Genomic DNA, 17601 nt, shown 5'->3' on the forward strand with positions numbered 1-17601 from the left:
CCCATATGACTGTCAGCTGATTTCTCAACAGAAACTTTGCAGGCCAGAAGGGAGTGGCAAGAAATATTCAAAGTGATGAATACCAAGAACCTACAACCAAGATTACTTTATCCAGCAAAGCTATCATTCAGAATAGAAGGTCAGATAAAGAGCTTCACAGATAAGGAAAAGCTAAAGGAGTTCATCACCACCAAACCAGTATTGTATGAAATGCTGAAAGGTATCCTTGAAGAAGAAGAAAAAGGTAAAGATACAAATTATGAACAACAAATACACATCTATCAACAAGTGAATCTAAGAATCAAGTGAATAAATAATCTGATGAACAGAATGAACTGGTGAGTATAATAGAATCAGGGACATAGAAAGGGAGTGGACTAACTATTCTTGGGAGGGAAAGGGGTAGGGAGGATGTGGAAAGAGACTGGATAAAAATCGTGCACCTATGGATGAGGACAGTGGGGGTGGGGGTGAGGGCAGAGGGCAGGGTGGGAACCGGGTGGAGGGGAGCTATGGGGGGGAAAAAGAGAAACAACTGTAATAATCTGAACAATAAAGATTTAATTATTTAAAGAAAATAAAAGCAAATAAATAAATAAAGTGCACATGGAACATTCTCAAGATAGACCATATGTTGGGTCACAGAACTAACACCAACAAATTCAAGAAGATTGAAATTATACCAAGCATATTCTCTGACCACAATGCTTTGAAATTAGAAATCAACTGCAAAAATGAAGTAAAAAAAAATATAAATACATTGATATTAAACAACACATTACTGAAAAATGACTGGGTCAAATAAGAAAGAAAAGATGAGATCAAAAGATATATAGAGGCAAATAAGAATGATAACACAATATATCAAAGCCTCTGGGATGCAGCAACAGCAATAAGAAGAGCACAGTTTATATTATTGCAGAGCTATCTCAAGGAACATGAGAAATTCCAAGTAAACAACCTAACATCACATCTTAAAGTGCTAGAAAAAGAAGAACAAAAGCAGCCCAAAGTCAGCAGAAGAAAGGAAGTAGTGAAAATTAGAGCAGAATTGGATGAAATTGAGAACAAAAAGATGATATAAAAAAATACAACAAAGAGTTGGTTCTTTAAAAATATTAATAAAATTGACAAACTCCTGGCTAGACTCACTAAGGGAAAGGCCCATATAAACAAAATCAGGAATGAGAGAGAAGTCACCACAAACATCACAGATACACAAAGGATCTTACTAGAATATTAAAGACGTTATGCCACCAAATTCAATAACCTAGAAGAAATGGATAAGTTCCTAGAAATATATAACTTTCCTAGACTAAATCATGAAGAACTGAAAAATCTAAATAGACCAATCAGCAGTAAGGAAATTGAAATAACCATCAAAAAACAAAAGTCTAGGACCAGATAGCTTCACCAGTGAATTCTACCAATCGTCCAAAAAAGAATTAAAGCTTATATCCTTTTCAAACCCTTCCAAAAAATTGAAGAAGAGGTAATACTTCCTAACACATTCTAGTAGACCAATATCACACTGATACCAAACCCTGGCAATGATAATACAAAAAAAGAAAACTACACACCAATATCTCTGATGCATACAGATGCACAAATCTGAAACAAAATACTAGCAAATTGAAAACAATAGTACATCACGATCAATTAGGGTTCATTCCAGGGGCACAAGGACAGTTCAACATATGCAAATCAGTCAATGTAATACACCACATTAACAAAAGAAAGGATCAAAATCATATGATCTTATCAACAGATGCAGAAAAAGCATTTGATAAGATACAACATCCATTTATGATTAAAACATTCAATGAAATAGAAATAGAAGGAAAGTACCCCAACATAATAAAGGCCATATATGACAAACCCTCATCCAATATTATATTCAATGGCGAAAACAAAGCTTTTCCTCTAAAACTGTTATTATTAGCAGATGACATGATATCGTACATAGAAAACCCTAAAAACTCCACCAGGACCAGAAGCAAGTGTACTGCAAACATGGCATCGGCGGCACTGGCGCTGAGGATGCAGATAGCTGTTACAGCCCTGATGAGGCCCCCACAGGCAGCAGCTCTTGCCATCAGATATGCATCCAAGAAGACAAGTGGCAGCTCCAAAAACCTCGGTAAAAAGTCACCAGGCAAATGCTTTGGCATCAAAAAAGTGGAGGGTCACCATGTTCATGCTGGCAACACTCTTGGGACTGAGCGCCACGTGCAATGGCACCCGGACAATCCTTTGGGGTTGGGGGAGGGGTATCTGTGTGCCCTGGAGGAAGGGGTTGTTCACTACACTCAGCAGGTCTAAAGTGGAAGCATATACCATGTTCATGGACTGAAATAATTAGCATCATTAAAATGTACATACTACCCAAAGCAAATCTATCGAGTCAATGCAATTCCTATTAAAATACCAATGGCATTTCACACATCTGGAACAAATATTGCAAAAGTTGATAAGGAACCAAAAAAGACCCTGAATAGCCTCAGCAATCTTGAGAAAGAAGAACAAAGTTGGAGGAATCACAAAAGCAGATATCAAGTTACACTACAAAGCCACTATACACAAAACAGCCTGGTACTGGCACAAGAACAGGCATATAGATCAATGGAACAGAACAGAGAGCCCAGTAATCAACCCACATATTTATAGTCAATTAATATTTGACAAAGGAGGTAAAAGCATACAATGGAGTAACAACAGTCTCTCTTCAATCAATGGTGTTGGGAAAATTGAACAGGTACTTACAAAAAGAATGAAACTAGACCACCAACTTACACCATACTTAAGAATAAACTTAAAATGGATAAAAGACTTAAATGTAAGTTGAAAAACCATAAAAATCCTAGAAGAAAACATAGGCAGTAAAATCTCAGACATCTCATGCCCTGGCCGGTTTGCTCAGTGGTTAGAGTGTCAGCCCTTGGACTATTATGGGGCGACCCGTGGAGATAACCACCAAGGACTCAGATCAAGATTTAGGAGCCTTTATTAAGCTGGCCAGCAACTACAGTTACAGAACCCTGCCAAAACAGAGGCTGAACTGCAGTGCCGAATTCCATGGCCAGCGACTACAGTTACAGCACCTACCAAAGCAGAGGCTGAACTGCAGTCCTAACTACAGGAGTTACAGCGTTTTTATTTGCAAAAACCACATAGTTAGTTACAAAGCCTTGTTTACACAATTTGTTCCCAACACAGTACGGTGTCAGTACAGTGACTACCTTCCTATCTAAGTGTTCTAGGAACAGAAAGTACAGCATGCCCCGTCTGGCCGTAGCACCATATATACAGCCCAGCACAGGACCAAAGGGCCAGGGGGTCAATTCCCAGTCAAGGACACATACCTCAGTTGCAGTTTCAATCCCTAGCCCTAGTCAGGGCACAAGCAAAAACAACCAATCAATGTGTCTCTCTCCCCCTCACCACTTCCTTCTCCCTAAAATCAATGGAACTAGTACAATGTAAAGTAGGGTTCAAATAGCATTCTGAGAACAGGACATTTATTATTCACCAGGAAAGGCAGTTTGAAATAATATTCTGAGTTAGAGAAGAAAACGTGGTTAATGTCCTGTGGAGGAATAACTGTAACTTTTAGGGTTATCTTTTCTCTGTAATTGCACAGAAAACAAGCCTTTAATTTATCATTAAAAAACAAAGTCAAAGGGAAGTTTATAGCTCTACAGGCCTTCCTCAAAAAAAACAAGAAAACAATGGTAGCAAATTATCTAACTCTACAACTCAAAGAATTAGAAAGAGAGCAACAAGAAAAGCCCAGAGTGAGCAGAAGAAAAGAGATAACAAAGATTAGAGCAAAAATAAATGACATAGAAACCAAAAAAAATCAATACAAAAGATCAACAAAACCAAGAGCTGGTTCATTGAAAGGATAAACAAGATTGATGAACCTCTAGCCAGGCTCACCAAGAAGCAAAGAAAGAGGACCCAAATAAACAAAATCAGAAATGATAGAGGCGAAATAACAACAGGCCCCACAGAAATACAAATGATTGTTAAACAATACTATGGACAACTCTACTCCAACAAATTAAACAACCTGGAGGAAATGGACATATTCCTAGAAAAATACAACATTCCAAAACTCAATCAGGAAGAATCTAAAAATCTCAATCGGCCAATAACTATGGAAGAAATTGAAGCAGTCATCAAAAGGCTTCCAGCAAACAAAAGCCCAGGACTAGATGGCTTCACAGGGGAGTTTTACCAAACATTCAAGGAAGAACTAAAACCTATCCTCCTCAGACTACTACAAAAAATTCAAGAGGAAGGAACACTTCCAAGCACATTCTATGAAGCCAGCATCACCCTAATCCCAAAACCAGATAAAGACAACACAATGAAAGAGAATAACAGGCCAATATCCCTCATGAACATAGATGCCAAAATCCTCAACAAAATCCTAGCAAATAGGATCCAGCAGTACATCAGAAAGATCATACACCATGACCAAGTAGGATTCATCCCAGGGATGCAAGGATGGTACAATATCCGCAAATCAATAAATGTGATACATCATATAAACAAATTGAGAGAAAAAAACCACATAGTCATATCAATTGATGCAGAAAAAGCATTTGACAAAATCCAACACCCATTTTTGATAAAAACTCTCAGCAAGGTTGGAATAGAAGGATCATACCTCAACATAATAGAAGCCTTATATGACAAACCCACAGCCAACATCATACTCAATGGGCAAAAACTAACACCATTTCCCCTAAGAACAGGAACAAGACAGGGATGCCCACTCTCACCACTCCTGTTCGACACAGTACTGGAAGTATTAGCCATTGCAATTAGACAAGAAGAAGAAATAAAAGGCATCCAAATTGGAAAAGAAGAAGTAAAACTGTCATTCGCAGATGACATGATATTGTACATAAAAAACCCTAAAGACTCCATGAAAAAACTATTAGACTTAATAATAAAAGAATTCGACAATGTAGCAGGATACAAAATTAACACCAAGAAATCTGTGGCATTTTTATGCACCAATAGTGAATTTGCAGAAAGAGAGACTAAAAAAGCAATCCCATTTACCATCGCACCAAAAAAATTAAGATACCTAGGAATAAACTTAACTAAAGAGGTAAAAGACCTATACTCAGAAAACTACAGGACGTTGAAAAAAGAAATAGAGGAAGACATAAACAGATGGCAGAAAATACCATGTTCATGGATTGGTAGAATCAACATCATTAAAATGTCCATACTAAAAGGAACCAAGATGGCGGCGTAAGGTACAGACCTGTGCATGCTGCCTCCCACAACAACATTGAAAATACCAACTATAAGACAAAACAGCTATCATTCAGAACCAGGGGAAAGCTGTCCCAGTGGAAGTTCTACAACTGGAAGGAAAAAAAGAAGAGCATTGAGACTGAGTAGGATGTGCAGAGGAGCCAAGAACAGAGGTACGGAGGCGCGCGCCAAGCGGGCTGCAACTGGATACACTTTTTTTTCAATCGGAAGGGGTTGCAAACTCTCGAATCCATTCTGTTTGCTCTGGTGATTCCCTGAGACCCTGCCCTACTCAATTTACATCCACATCCAAGCTGTGCCAGAGTCACAAAATGTGGGAAGAGCTCAGGAGATTTATCTCAGTGCAGTGGCAGATGCAATGGCGTGAGCGCACTCCGCCTATACAAGCTTCCTCGGCACACCGGGAAGTGGCAGCGCCCGCCTGAGTAAGCCCCCTAGAGCCCCTACATAGTACCCTAACTTTCCTACCATTGGTTGCCCTAAGGATGTTGTAAACTTCTGATTGGTCCAGAAAGTTATATATATCCCTGTACTTAAACAATAAAGTTCAAATCTGCGTCTTGAACCTGATCTCCGGAGTCGGGCATGCTTCATTAGGACTCTGTCGGCCTCACCCCCGCGGGACCCCCTGCCTCATTCTGGCGCCATGAACAGGGACCCCGGCAAGCGTTGGGACGGGTGAGTGCCCCTCTGTAACAATGGAAAACCTTCCCCCCTCAGCCCGAGCCCCTCAGGCTCGGGCACTCCACGCGCTGTTACAGAGCAGGCGAGTAAAGGTAACGGAACGGGAGACATTCCCTCTCGCTCCCCCCGCCGCAGCCTCGGCTGCCGCCCCCGCCGCAGCCTCGGCTGCCACCACCACCTCCTCAGGTGCTGCTACCAATGCCTGAGGCGCTTTCAGCCTAGGTAGAGGCTGGGAGGACGTGTAGTAAGCCCTCTGCCCCCGCAGATTCCTGGACTGTTTTCAACAAGCCAAAAGTAGTTTCTCAAAGCTCAAGGAAGGCTAAAACTGAGACAGAAAAAAACCTCTAGCGAGGAAAAAGCAGGAAAGTCTCACCAGGAGGCTGCCTGCCGGAGTCACTCCCTCGCTCCCCTTGCAGAGCAAACAAAAAGTTTAACTGCCAGCGGTCCCCGAGTAACCCTTTCGTAGAAAACACAGATAATAATCCATGGACGGGGATATATCAATCCTTGTGTAGCCAGAGAAATAGAACAAAGAAGTCCTTAAAACTAGAGACCCCTGGACTCTTTCCTGTGAATATTAACCCCACAGCTACAGCAGAGAAAGAAAAAAAAAAAGAAAGAAAAAAAAGGTGGGGGGGCCGTTGCCATGGAGAGAGAGTTCTTTGTTGATTTTGCTTATCTAAGGTATGCGAAGACCCTAGCAGCTAGCAGGCAAACTTATCTCTGTCCAGTTTTCTTCTCTTTAACCCTTCCAATACTAAATTTGACTAATACAATATACTTAAGATTACACAAGAAAGAAAACACCTACTCTTATTAATCTAAAGAAATGCTGAATGTTTAACTTGCCAGCTAAGAGTTTAAAGTTCTAATTAAATTGGAAAAAATTATAATTGTAACTAAATGCCTAAAGTATAGAAAGAAAATCTTGTCAGTTTTAATTTAATTAATATCTCTTAATAATTATAAAAAGTACTATAACCAAGGAATGACTTTGAGATATTTCATGGGCCCTGAAATGTTTTCAAAAGTTTATTCTCTCTTCTTAAAAAATTTTTTAATAAAGCCAATTTAATGTGCTTAAAATCACATGGAAAGCTTTATCAAATAAAAATTAATAAATATATGTCTTAAGTTTTTGCCTCTAAAAAAGGGCAAAAAAAATTATTTTATATAATATTTCTTAAAATACAGCAGTAGAATTTTAAGATATAATTTAAAACAACAAAAGCTCTCTGTTCATGCTGAGGTTGAAGCCTCATAGTGGCTAGTACCATAAATCTCCCAGATAACAGAGACTTGGCTAAAAGTAGCTTCCCTATATCTAAATCCAGCCTAACACCAGGAATGCTCAGGGCCTTCTCAAAGAATGCAAAATAATCCTTTCCATTAATATTAACAGTATAAACTAAAATTGTTGTTAAAGTATTAAATTTAACAGTAAAATAATAGTCAAGTTTTCAGATTAATTAAAAATTGGCTCAAGAAGTATTAACCAAAATTTTCATTTCATGGAAAAATTGCTTAACATACTATAAACCTAAAGCAGTCATATTTTTATACAAAAAATTAAAATTTAAAGTTATCTAGACTGCATTACAAATTTTCCAAAAAATCTTCCTAATAATTAAATTAAAAAAGGGAGGATAGTGGAAAAATACCATGTAAAGAAAGATATCCTGTAACTAATTTACATCTAGAAAAATTTTCATTTATAATGCTAACAGCAAGACACCCATGAAAAACCTATGTGATGTCAACATAAGCCAAAGGAAATTCATTTAAGCAAAAATAAATAGAACTCCAAATAAAGTTTCCTTTATTAACCTTTGGTCAAGAATACGTTTATATATTTTCAAAAAACAAAAAACAACTCCAAGACCATGTGGATTCCTGCAACAGAAAGGAATTATCAGGAATGCTCCAGCCATGAAGACAAGAGGAAAAACAATCCAGAGATAGAGAGAGAACCAAGATGGCGGCATAGGTTAACGCCGGAGTTTGCTGCTTTGAACAACTACTTCAATAGTGAAACCAAAAAATGGAAGGGACATCACCCAGAACCACAGGAACGCTGGCTGAGTGGAAGTCCTACAACTAGGAGGAAAGAGAAACGCATACGGACACTCAGAGGAGGCGCAGTGCTGAAGTCAAATACTGAGGTGCGGAGTGCGCGGAGCGGGCTGGCGGCGGAGGGCGCGGTTGGCGTTTTCAATCGGGAGGGAGTCGAAGACTCTGAGCTCCAGATCCCGGCGAGTCTTTAGGGACCCAGGCTCAAACGGGAGAAGCGGGACTGTCTGGCTTCGGTCAGAGCGAGTGCAGCTTTCTCTCCGAGCTTTGCAGCGGGTGCTGGGACTCAGAGAGGCAGAGCCCCTGGGGACAGGACTGAGAGCCACCATAACTGCTCTCTCCGGCCCACCCTGTTGATCCTGTTCGACCCGCCCCATCCAAGCCCTGCACACAGGCATTTGCCGGATAGCCTCAGGCAAAGGCTAGATTAGCACCTCCCTAGAGGACAGAAGTTCTCTCACTGCTGACACAGCTGATTCTCATAGCCACTTGGCCTGGAGGTCAAACCCTCCCTGGAATTAGCTACAACAATCAAGATTTAACTATAAGACTGCGAACAAAGACCACTAGGGGGTGCACCAAGGAAGCATAACAAAATGAGGAGACAAAGAAACAGGACAAAATTGTCAATGGAAGATATAGAGTTCAGAACCACACTTTTAAGGTCTCTCAAGAACTGTTTAGAAGCCGCCGATAAACTTAATGAGATCTACAAGAAAACTAATGAGACCCTCGATCTTATATTGGGGAACCAACTAGAAATTAAGCATACACGGACTGAAATAACGAATATTATACAGACTCCCGACAGCAGACCAGAGGAGCGCAAGAATCAAGTCAATGATTTGAAATGCGAGGAAGCAAAAAACACCCAACTGGAAAAGCAAAATGAAAAAAGAATCCAAAAATGCGAGGATAGTGTAAGGAGCCTCTGGGACAGCTTCAAGCGTACCAACATCAGAATTATAGGGGTGCCAGAAGATGAGAGAGAGCAAGATATTGAAAACCTATTTGAAGAAATAATGACAGAAAACTTCCCCCACCTGGTGAAAGAAATGGACTTACAGGTCCAAGAAGCGCGGAGAACCCCAAACAAAAGGAATCCAAAGAGGACCACACCAAGACACATCATAATTAAAATGCCAAGAGCAAAAGATAAAGAGAGAATCTTAAAAACAGCAAGAGAAAGAAACTCAGTTACCTACAAGGGAATACCCATACGACTGTCAGCTGATTTCTCAACAGAAACTTTGCAGGCCAGAAGGGAGTGGCAAGAAATATTCAAAGTGATGAATACCAAGAACCTACAACCAAGATTACTTTATCCAGCAAAGCTATCATTCAGAATTGAAGGTCAGATAAAGAGCTTCACAGATAAGGAAAAGCTAAAGGAGTTCATCACCACCAAACCAGGATTATATGAAATGCTGAAAGGTATCCTTTAAGAAGAGGAAGAGGAAGAGGAAGAAAAAGGTAAAGATACAAATTATGAACAACAAATATGCATCTATCAACAAGTGAATCTAAGAATCAAGTGAATAAATAATCTGATGAACAGAATGAACTGTTGATTATAATAGAATCAGGGACATAGAAAGGGAATGGACTGACTATTCCTGGGGGGGGAAGGGGTGTGGGAGATGCGGGAAGAGACTGGACAAAAATTGTGCACCTATGGATGAGGACAGTGGGTGGGGAGTGAGGGCGGAGAGTGGGGTGGGAACTGGGAGGAGGGGAGTTATGGGGGGGAAAAAAGAGGAACAAATGTAATAATCTGAACAATAAAGATTTAATTTAAAAAAAAAAAAAAACAATCCAGAGATAAAGGCAGCTAACTTGCACAAACTATTTCCTCATTTAACCCTCTCTAGCTGCAAGCATCTCATACGGGCATGCAAAACCTGCGGCCCCTATTGCCTTTAGGCCCCCTCCAGCCACAAGGGGACAACCCCCGGGGGCTCCAACCCAATGCCTTATGGCAAGCAGATGTGACCCATACTCCAAGCTGCAGTAGGCTCAAACATGTACATGTAATCATTAACACTTGCTCTGGAGCCACGTATGCTCAAGCTCACACAGGTGAAAAGACTCGCCATGCAATAGCAACCCTCAAGGAAGCATTTTTAACATTAGGCTTCCCTTGAAAAATTAAAACAGATAATGGTCACTACTACACTAGCGAGGCTTTTCAGCAATTCCTCACGAAACATAACATCAAGCATATTACTGGCATACCATACAACCCACAGGGACAAGCCATAGTAGAACGACAAAACAAAGAACTAAAAACCCAGATTCAAAAAGAAAAAGAAGGGGGAAATACAGGCACGCCCCAACAACTATTACAACAGGCCTTATTAACTCTCAATTATTTTCATTTTGCCCCCGACGGTCTTCCTCCCATTTTCAAACATTGGGGAGGTCTCAGAGACGTACCAACACCTCTCCCCTTGGTCCGGTGGAGAGATCCACTAACCGGGGCTTGGAAGGGCCCCGACCCGCTCTTAACCCAAGGGAGAGGGTTTGCTTGTGTTTTTCCAGAAGGTGAGAAAAATCCCGCGTGGATTCCTGCCCGTAACATCAAACCCTGCACCACCAGCGATGAGCCATAGACCAACATCACCATCACCTCCAATAGAGGAAATGGAGGACCTGACCATAGAGGACAGCCAGCCCTGACAGCGGAGATGACCAAGACATTGATGAGCCCACAACATTACCTGGGAAGACATCAAGAACCTACAGGACCAAGCTGCACGCATGGCACCAGAAGGCAATCCGTCAGAAGGGACATTATTCCTATTGTGTGCCATCATAACAGCGAACTCTCAAGCGCGAGCACAACATGTATGGGCAGCCATACCTCATCCAGGGTTGCTCATGCCTGTCAGCGCCGACAGCCTACAATTCCCCGCTGTCCAAGTGTCTGACTGCTCTGTGGACTTACCCTGTGATGGAGCAGAACTGGACTCATTGCCATAGAGTGGGACAGTATGGGCTGATAGCAGTAGCCCTAACCTCCTTAAATGGACTCTAGATAATGGGATTGCCCCAGGACAAGGGTGGATATACCTAGCACCTCATGCAATAATACCTGAGTGAAACCCGTTGAGTTTAGTTTCTTAAGTGATGCCCTCAGTCGTCTAACTTCCTGGTTAAACCCAGCCAACCTCCTCATTTGGGGAGTCATGATAGTAGAATTCGTCATAGGAATAGTATTATTTCGCTGTTTATACAACATGTTCAATAAGCTAAGTGCCCAGCAAGCCATAATCATACACGTCCAGCAGGCGCTAATAAGAAAAGAAGGGGGAGATGTGGGAAGAGCTCAGGAGATTTATCTCAGTGCAGTGGCAGATGCAATGGTGTGAGCGCACTCCGCCTATACAAGCTTCCTTGGCACACCGGGAAGTGGCAGCGCCCGCCTGAGTAAGCCCCCTAGAGCCCCTACATAGTACCCTAACTTTCCTACCATTGGTTGCCCTAAGGATGTTGTAAACTTCTGATTGGTCCAGAAAGTTATATATATCCCTGTACTTAAACAATAAAGTTCAGATCTGCGTCTTGAACCTGATCTCCGGAGTCGGGCATGCTTCATTAGGACTCCATCGGCCTCACCCCCGCGGGATCCCCTGCCTCAACAAAAGGAACCACCTGTGCTTTTACAGCATAACCCAACAAACTGCAGATTTCCACTCCTCGCATCAATAAGGGACACACTCAAGAAGCGGTTCTTTTTTAATCGGAAGGGGTTACAAACTCTCGAATCCACTGAGACGGGACTCGGAGGTCCTAGACCCCTACGGGGAGAGGTGGGATGGCCTTGCAGCAGGTCGGAGAGCGAGGGTGGCTTTCTCGTGGAGCTGCTCGCCAGCACTCGGGGACATGGAGACGTGGAGTCGCGGAGTGGTGAGGAGTTGCAGAGACACCATTGCTGTTTGCTCCACCCTGGTGATTCCCTGAGACCCCACCCTACTCAATTTACATCCCCACCCAAGTTGTGCCAGTGGCACAAAAGGAACCACCTGTGCTTTTGCAGCACCCATAAGGGACACACTCAAGAAGCAGAATCAGGTTCAGAGGAAGCCGGAGCCGGACCCGGCTGGGCCGGCAACATGGAACTGCTGTACCAGCAAAAGCACAAACAGGTCCACCAGATCCAGTCTCACATGGGACGCCGGTAGACGGCAGACAGCAGTCTGTGCACTTAGTAGAAAATGAAATCCAAGCAAGCATACAAGATATTCAGCCAGCGAGAACACCTGGAGATTTTGTCCAGCAAGGAGCCGCCCAACAAAAGACTGAATGCCAAACTTCATGTTGACCAATTAAAGTATGATGTCCAGCACCTGCAGACTGCTCTCAGAAACTTCCAGCATCGGTGATATGCAAGGGAGCAGCAGGAGAGACCGCGAGAGGAGCTTCTGTCTCGCACCTTCACCCCCAAAGTGGGATGCGGCAACCCCTGTGAGGCTGTGACGGCCCCTGCGAGGCTGCGATGGCCCCTGCAAGGCTGAGATGGCCCCTGTGAGGCTGATACGGCCCCTGTGAGGCTGAGATAGCCCCTGTAAGGCTGAGACAGTCCCTGTGAGGCTGAGATGGCCCATGTGAGGCTGAAACGGCCCATGTGAGACTGAAACAGCCCCTGGGAGGCTGAGACGGTCCGTGTAAGGCTGAGACAGTCCCTGTGAGGCTGCAACGGCCCCTGTGAGGCTGAGACAGTCCCTGTGAGGCTGTGACGGCCCCTGTGAGGCTGAGACGGTCCCTGTGAGGCTGTGACGGCCCCTGTGAGGCTGAGACAGCCCCTGTGAGGCCAAACACAGGGACACACCGTGGATGGAAATAGCTACATTTTCCATGTGTTATGACCTGACAACAAAAAGCATACACCTATGGATGAGGACAGTGGGGGGGTAAGGGCAGAGGGTGGGGTGGGAACTGAGTGGAGGGGAGCTATGGGGGGAAAGGGGGGAACAACTGTAATAATCTGAACAATAAAGATTTATTTTTAAATCATAAATAAAATCAATGGAAAAAATAAAATAAAATAAAATGTCCATACTACCCAAAGCAATCTATAAATTCAACACAATCCCCATTAAATTACCAACGACATATTTCACAGACCTAGAACAAACTCTCCAAAAATTCATCTGGAATAAAAAAAAGACCCCAAAATAGCTGCAGCAATCCTGAGAAAGAAAAAAGTAGGTGGGATCTCAATACCAGATATCAAGCTGTATTACAAAGCCACTGTTCTCAAAACTGCCTGGTACTGGCACAAGAACAGACATATGGAACAATGAAATAGAATAGAAAACCCAGAAATCGACCCGAACCACTATGCTCAATTAATATTTGACAAAGGAGGCAAGAACATACAATGGAGTCAAGACAGTCTCTTCAATAAATGGTGTTGGGAAAATTGGAAAGATACATGCAAAAAAAATGAAGCTAGACCACCAACTTACACCATACACAAAAATAAACTCAAAATTGATAAAGGACTTAAATGTAAGATGGGAAACCATAAAAATACTAGAGGAATCCAAGGGCAACAAAATCTCAGACATATGCCAAAGCAATTTCTTCACCGATACATCTCCTAGGGCAGTGGTCGGCAAACTCATTAGTCAACAGAGCCAAATATCAACAGTACAACGACTGAAATTTCTTTTGAGAGCCAAATTTTTTAAACTTAAACTATATAGGTAGGTACATTGTTATTAACTTATTTAGGGTACTCCTAAGGCTTAGGAAGAGCCACACTCAAGGGGCCAAAGAGCCGCATGTGGCTTGCGAGCCGCAGTTTGCCGACCAATGTCCTAGGGCATTTGAAACTAAAGAGAAAATGAACAAATGGGACTACATCAAAATAAAAAGCTTCTGCACAGAGAAAGAAACCATCAACAAAACAACAAGAAAGCCCACTGTGTGGGAGAACATATTTGCCAATGTCATATCTGATAAGGGCCTAGTCTCCAAAATTTATAGGGAACTCATACAACTTAACAAAAGGAAGATAAACAATCCAATCAAAAAATGGGCAAAGGATCTAAATAGACACCTTTCAAAGAGGACATTCAGAAAGCCAAGAGACATATGAAAACATGCTCAAAGTCACTAATCATCTGAGAGATGCAAATCAAAAACAACAATGAGGTTCCATCTCACACTTGTCAGAATGGCTATCATCAACAAATCAACAAATGACAAGTGCTGGAGAGGATGCGGAGAAAAAGTAACCCTTATGCACTGCTGGTGGGAATGCAGACTGGTGCAGCCACTGTGGAGAACAGTATGGAGCTTCCTCAAAAAGTTAAAAATGGAACTCCATTTGACCCAGTGATCCCACTTCTAGGAATATATCCCAAGAAAACAGAAACATAAATCAGAAAGGATATATGCACCCATCTGTGCATAGCAGCACAATTCACCATAGCTAAGATTTGGAAACAGCCTAAGTGCCCATCAGCAGATGAGTGGATTAGAAAACTGTGGTACATCTACACGATGGAACACTATGATGCTGTAAAAAAGAAGGAATTCTTACCATTTGCAACAGCATGGATGGAACTGGAGAGCATTATGCTAAGTGAAATAAGCCAGTCAATAAAAGAAAAATACCACATGATCTCACTCATTTATGGATAATTAAGACCATTATAAACTGAGGAACAATAGTTTAGACACAGAGGCAGAGCAACATTGAACAGACTGTCAAACTACAGCGGGAAGTCTGGGGAGGGTTGGGGGTGGAGTAAGAGATAACCAAAGGACTTGTATGCAGGCATATAAGCATAACCAATGGACACAAGACACTGGGGGGTAGGGGAGGCCAGGGGAAGGTCAAGGGGAGAAAAAAAAAGGGAGACATGTAATACTCTTTGTAATACTTTAAGCAATAAAAAAAAAAGAAGTCAAACACGATACATTCGCCTAGAATCTGTTTTTGTGATTAATCACTATGCTTTAATTATGTTCAATCTGTAACAATGAAAATAAATCCTGCATATCAGATATTTACATCACTATTCATAACAGTAGCAAAATTACAGTTATGAAGTAGCAACGAAAACAATTTTATGGTTGGGGGTCACCACAACATGAGGAACTGTATTAAACTGCATTATTAAGGTTGAGAATTACTGCTGTGGAGTATATTTGTATGACCTTATTGCTGGGGCAATCCATTTCAATGCATTTGCAAATGCCTCAACTACCCTTTCCCACACACTGGGAACAGTGCCCCTGCCCCCCTCCAAGCTACATTGTGGTTTAGATGTTTACACTCAGTGTCCAGTCAGTAGACAGAAGCCACATCAGTGATTTGAACAGGGTAATTTTTAAATATGTTTTTATTGATTTCAGAGAGAGGAAGGGAGAGGGAAAAGTAAAAACATCAATTATGAAAGAGAATAATCAGTCAGGTGCCTCCTGCACACCCCCACCTGGAAATCAAGCCCAAAACCCAGGCTTGTGCCCTGACTGGGAATCAAACAATGACCTCCTGGTCATGGGACGATCATCAACCACTAGGCCACACCACTTGGGCTAAACAGGGAAATTTTATATTTATTATTATTATTACTAGAGACCCGATGCATGAAGATTCGTGCAAGAATGGGCCTTCCTTCCCCTGGCTGCCGGCACCACCTTTGCTCCGGCCTGGAGCCACCTTTCGACCTTCCCACACTGCCCAGGGGCCTGGAGCAAGCGTCCCGCCCCGCTTCTGGCCGCTCAACACCTGCATATGCAAATTAACCTGCGATCTTTGCTGTGTTAATTTGCATACTCACTCCTGATTGGCTGGTGGGCGTTGCAAAGGTACAGTCAATTTGTATCTTTCTCTTTTATTAGTGTAGATTATTATTATTGCTTTCAGAGAAAAGAGGGAGAGAGAGAGAGAGAGAGAAACATCAATGATGAGAGAATCATTGATCAGCTGCCTCCTACACACCCCTCACTTGGATCAAGTTCGCAACCCAGGCATGTGCCCTTGACCAGAATCGAACCTGGTACCTTTCAGTCTGCAGGCCAATACTCTATCCACTGAGCCAAACCGGCTAAAGCAGGGAAATCTATAATAATAAAAGCATACTATGCTAATTAGACGAGACAGCCAAATGACCTTCCAGACATTATTCCGGATGTCCTTCCAGATGAAGCCGCCAGGGTGGGGGCCAAGGCAGAGGCCGTTAGTTAGGGGTGATCAGGCAGGCAGGCAAGTAGTTAGGGGCGATCAGGCAGGCAGGCACAGTGGTTAGGGGCGATGATGCAGACAGACAGAGTGGTTCACGGTGATCAGGCAGGCAGGCAGGCAAGCAGTTAGGAACCAGTGGTCCCAGATTGCAAAAGGGATGTCCCACTGCCAGTTTAGGCTAAATCTCTGGGATTGGACCTAAACCAGCAGTCAGACATCCCCCGAGGGATAAATAAATAAATAAATTTATATTAAAAAAATTACTAACTAGCCAAAGGTAGTTTTAGTGGTTAACTACTGAAACAAGTAAAAGAAAGCTCTAAGGAATACAGAAATAGCAGATACAGGAAACAGACACTAAGTCTAGAGTTAAGGCAGAGTACACGGGAAGGAAGAAATTTGGAAGAGGAACCCCACAAGACACATTCAGAGCTTATTGGTGAAGGGAGGACCGTGGCCCCTGGAAGGAGTACACTGACAAGCCACAGGCCAGAGCTGGTGGCAGGAAACCTCCCACGGGGGTTCTGCTTAGCCCCCCGGAAGCATCCTCTGGAAAACAGGCTGCTGCAATGCCAGGCAAGTTCACCAAAAGGTGCAACACTGGGCCTTCTGCAGGCCAGTGACAGTCCACCGTGGGGGCAAGAAGAAAAGGGCCAGCAGGGAAGAGAGCCCATTTCCCCTGCTGTGCCCTACAGCGCCCCCTGCAGCACAGGGCTGCCAAAGGCTCACAGCATTGGGCTGCATGGCACAGAAGTTGGGAGGGTCACAAAACAGGGCAAATGTGAGGTGGGTTTGGAACCAAGAGGCAATAAGTTGATAATGGACACAGTCCACACCTTTGACTACTCAGCTTCAATGTGAGCCATTTACCAAATTTGAACTTTCATACAAAAATACAGCTCTACTTTTTCACACATCAAGACAAAGCTCCCGTCACACGTGAAGAGAGTCTCACCCGTCCCCCAAAATGAGGAGACAGTCACAGTCCCCGTATCGATCACTGCTATATTCATATTGCAAATTCCTGAAATCCACCCCCCACTGACTGCTCTGTTACCTGCAGACTATACTACACATAACCCCCAACGACTTACAAAAAGCGAAAGGGTAAGGAGAGCGAGCAGGAAAAAGGTTCATGTACACAAGTAACACACACACAAGAGAGAACATCTGCAAGGCTGTCGCTTCACCCCTTGTTGGTCATTGGTCGCAGGTGAGAACTGACCATCTGACTTCTTTCTTCCACTTCCCATTCGGCTCTTCCACCGCGTGAGAACCACAGCAAGTCAGAGTTCTCCTCTGGTAGAGAACTGCATTCCTGCGGGTCTGAGTCCTCCAGGGCCCCG

Source organism: Myotis myotis, unplaced genomic scaffold (genome assembly GCF_014108235.1).
Source record: "Myotis myotis isolate mMyoMyo1 unplaced genomic scaffold, mMyoMyo1.p scaffold_m19_p_26, whole genome shotgun sequence".
In the NCBI taxonomy this organism is placed as follows: Eukaryota; Metazoa; Chordata; class Mammalia; order Chiroptera; family Vespertilionidae; genus Myotis; species Myotis myotis.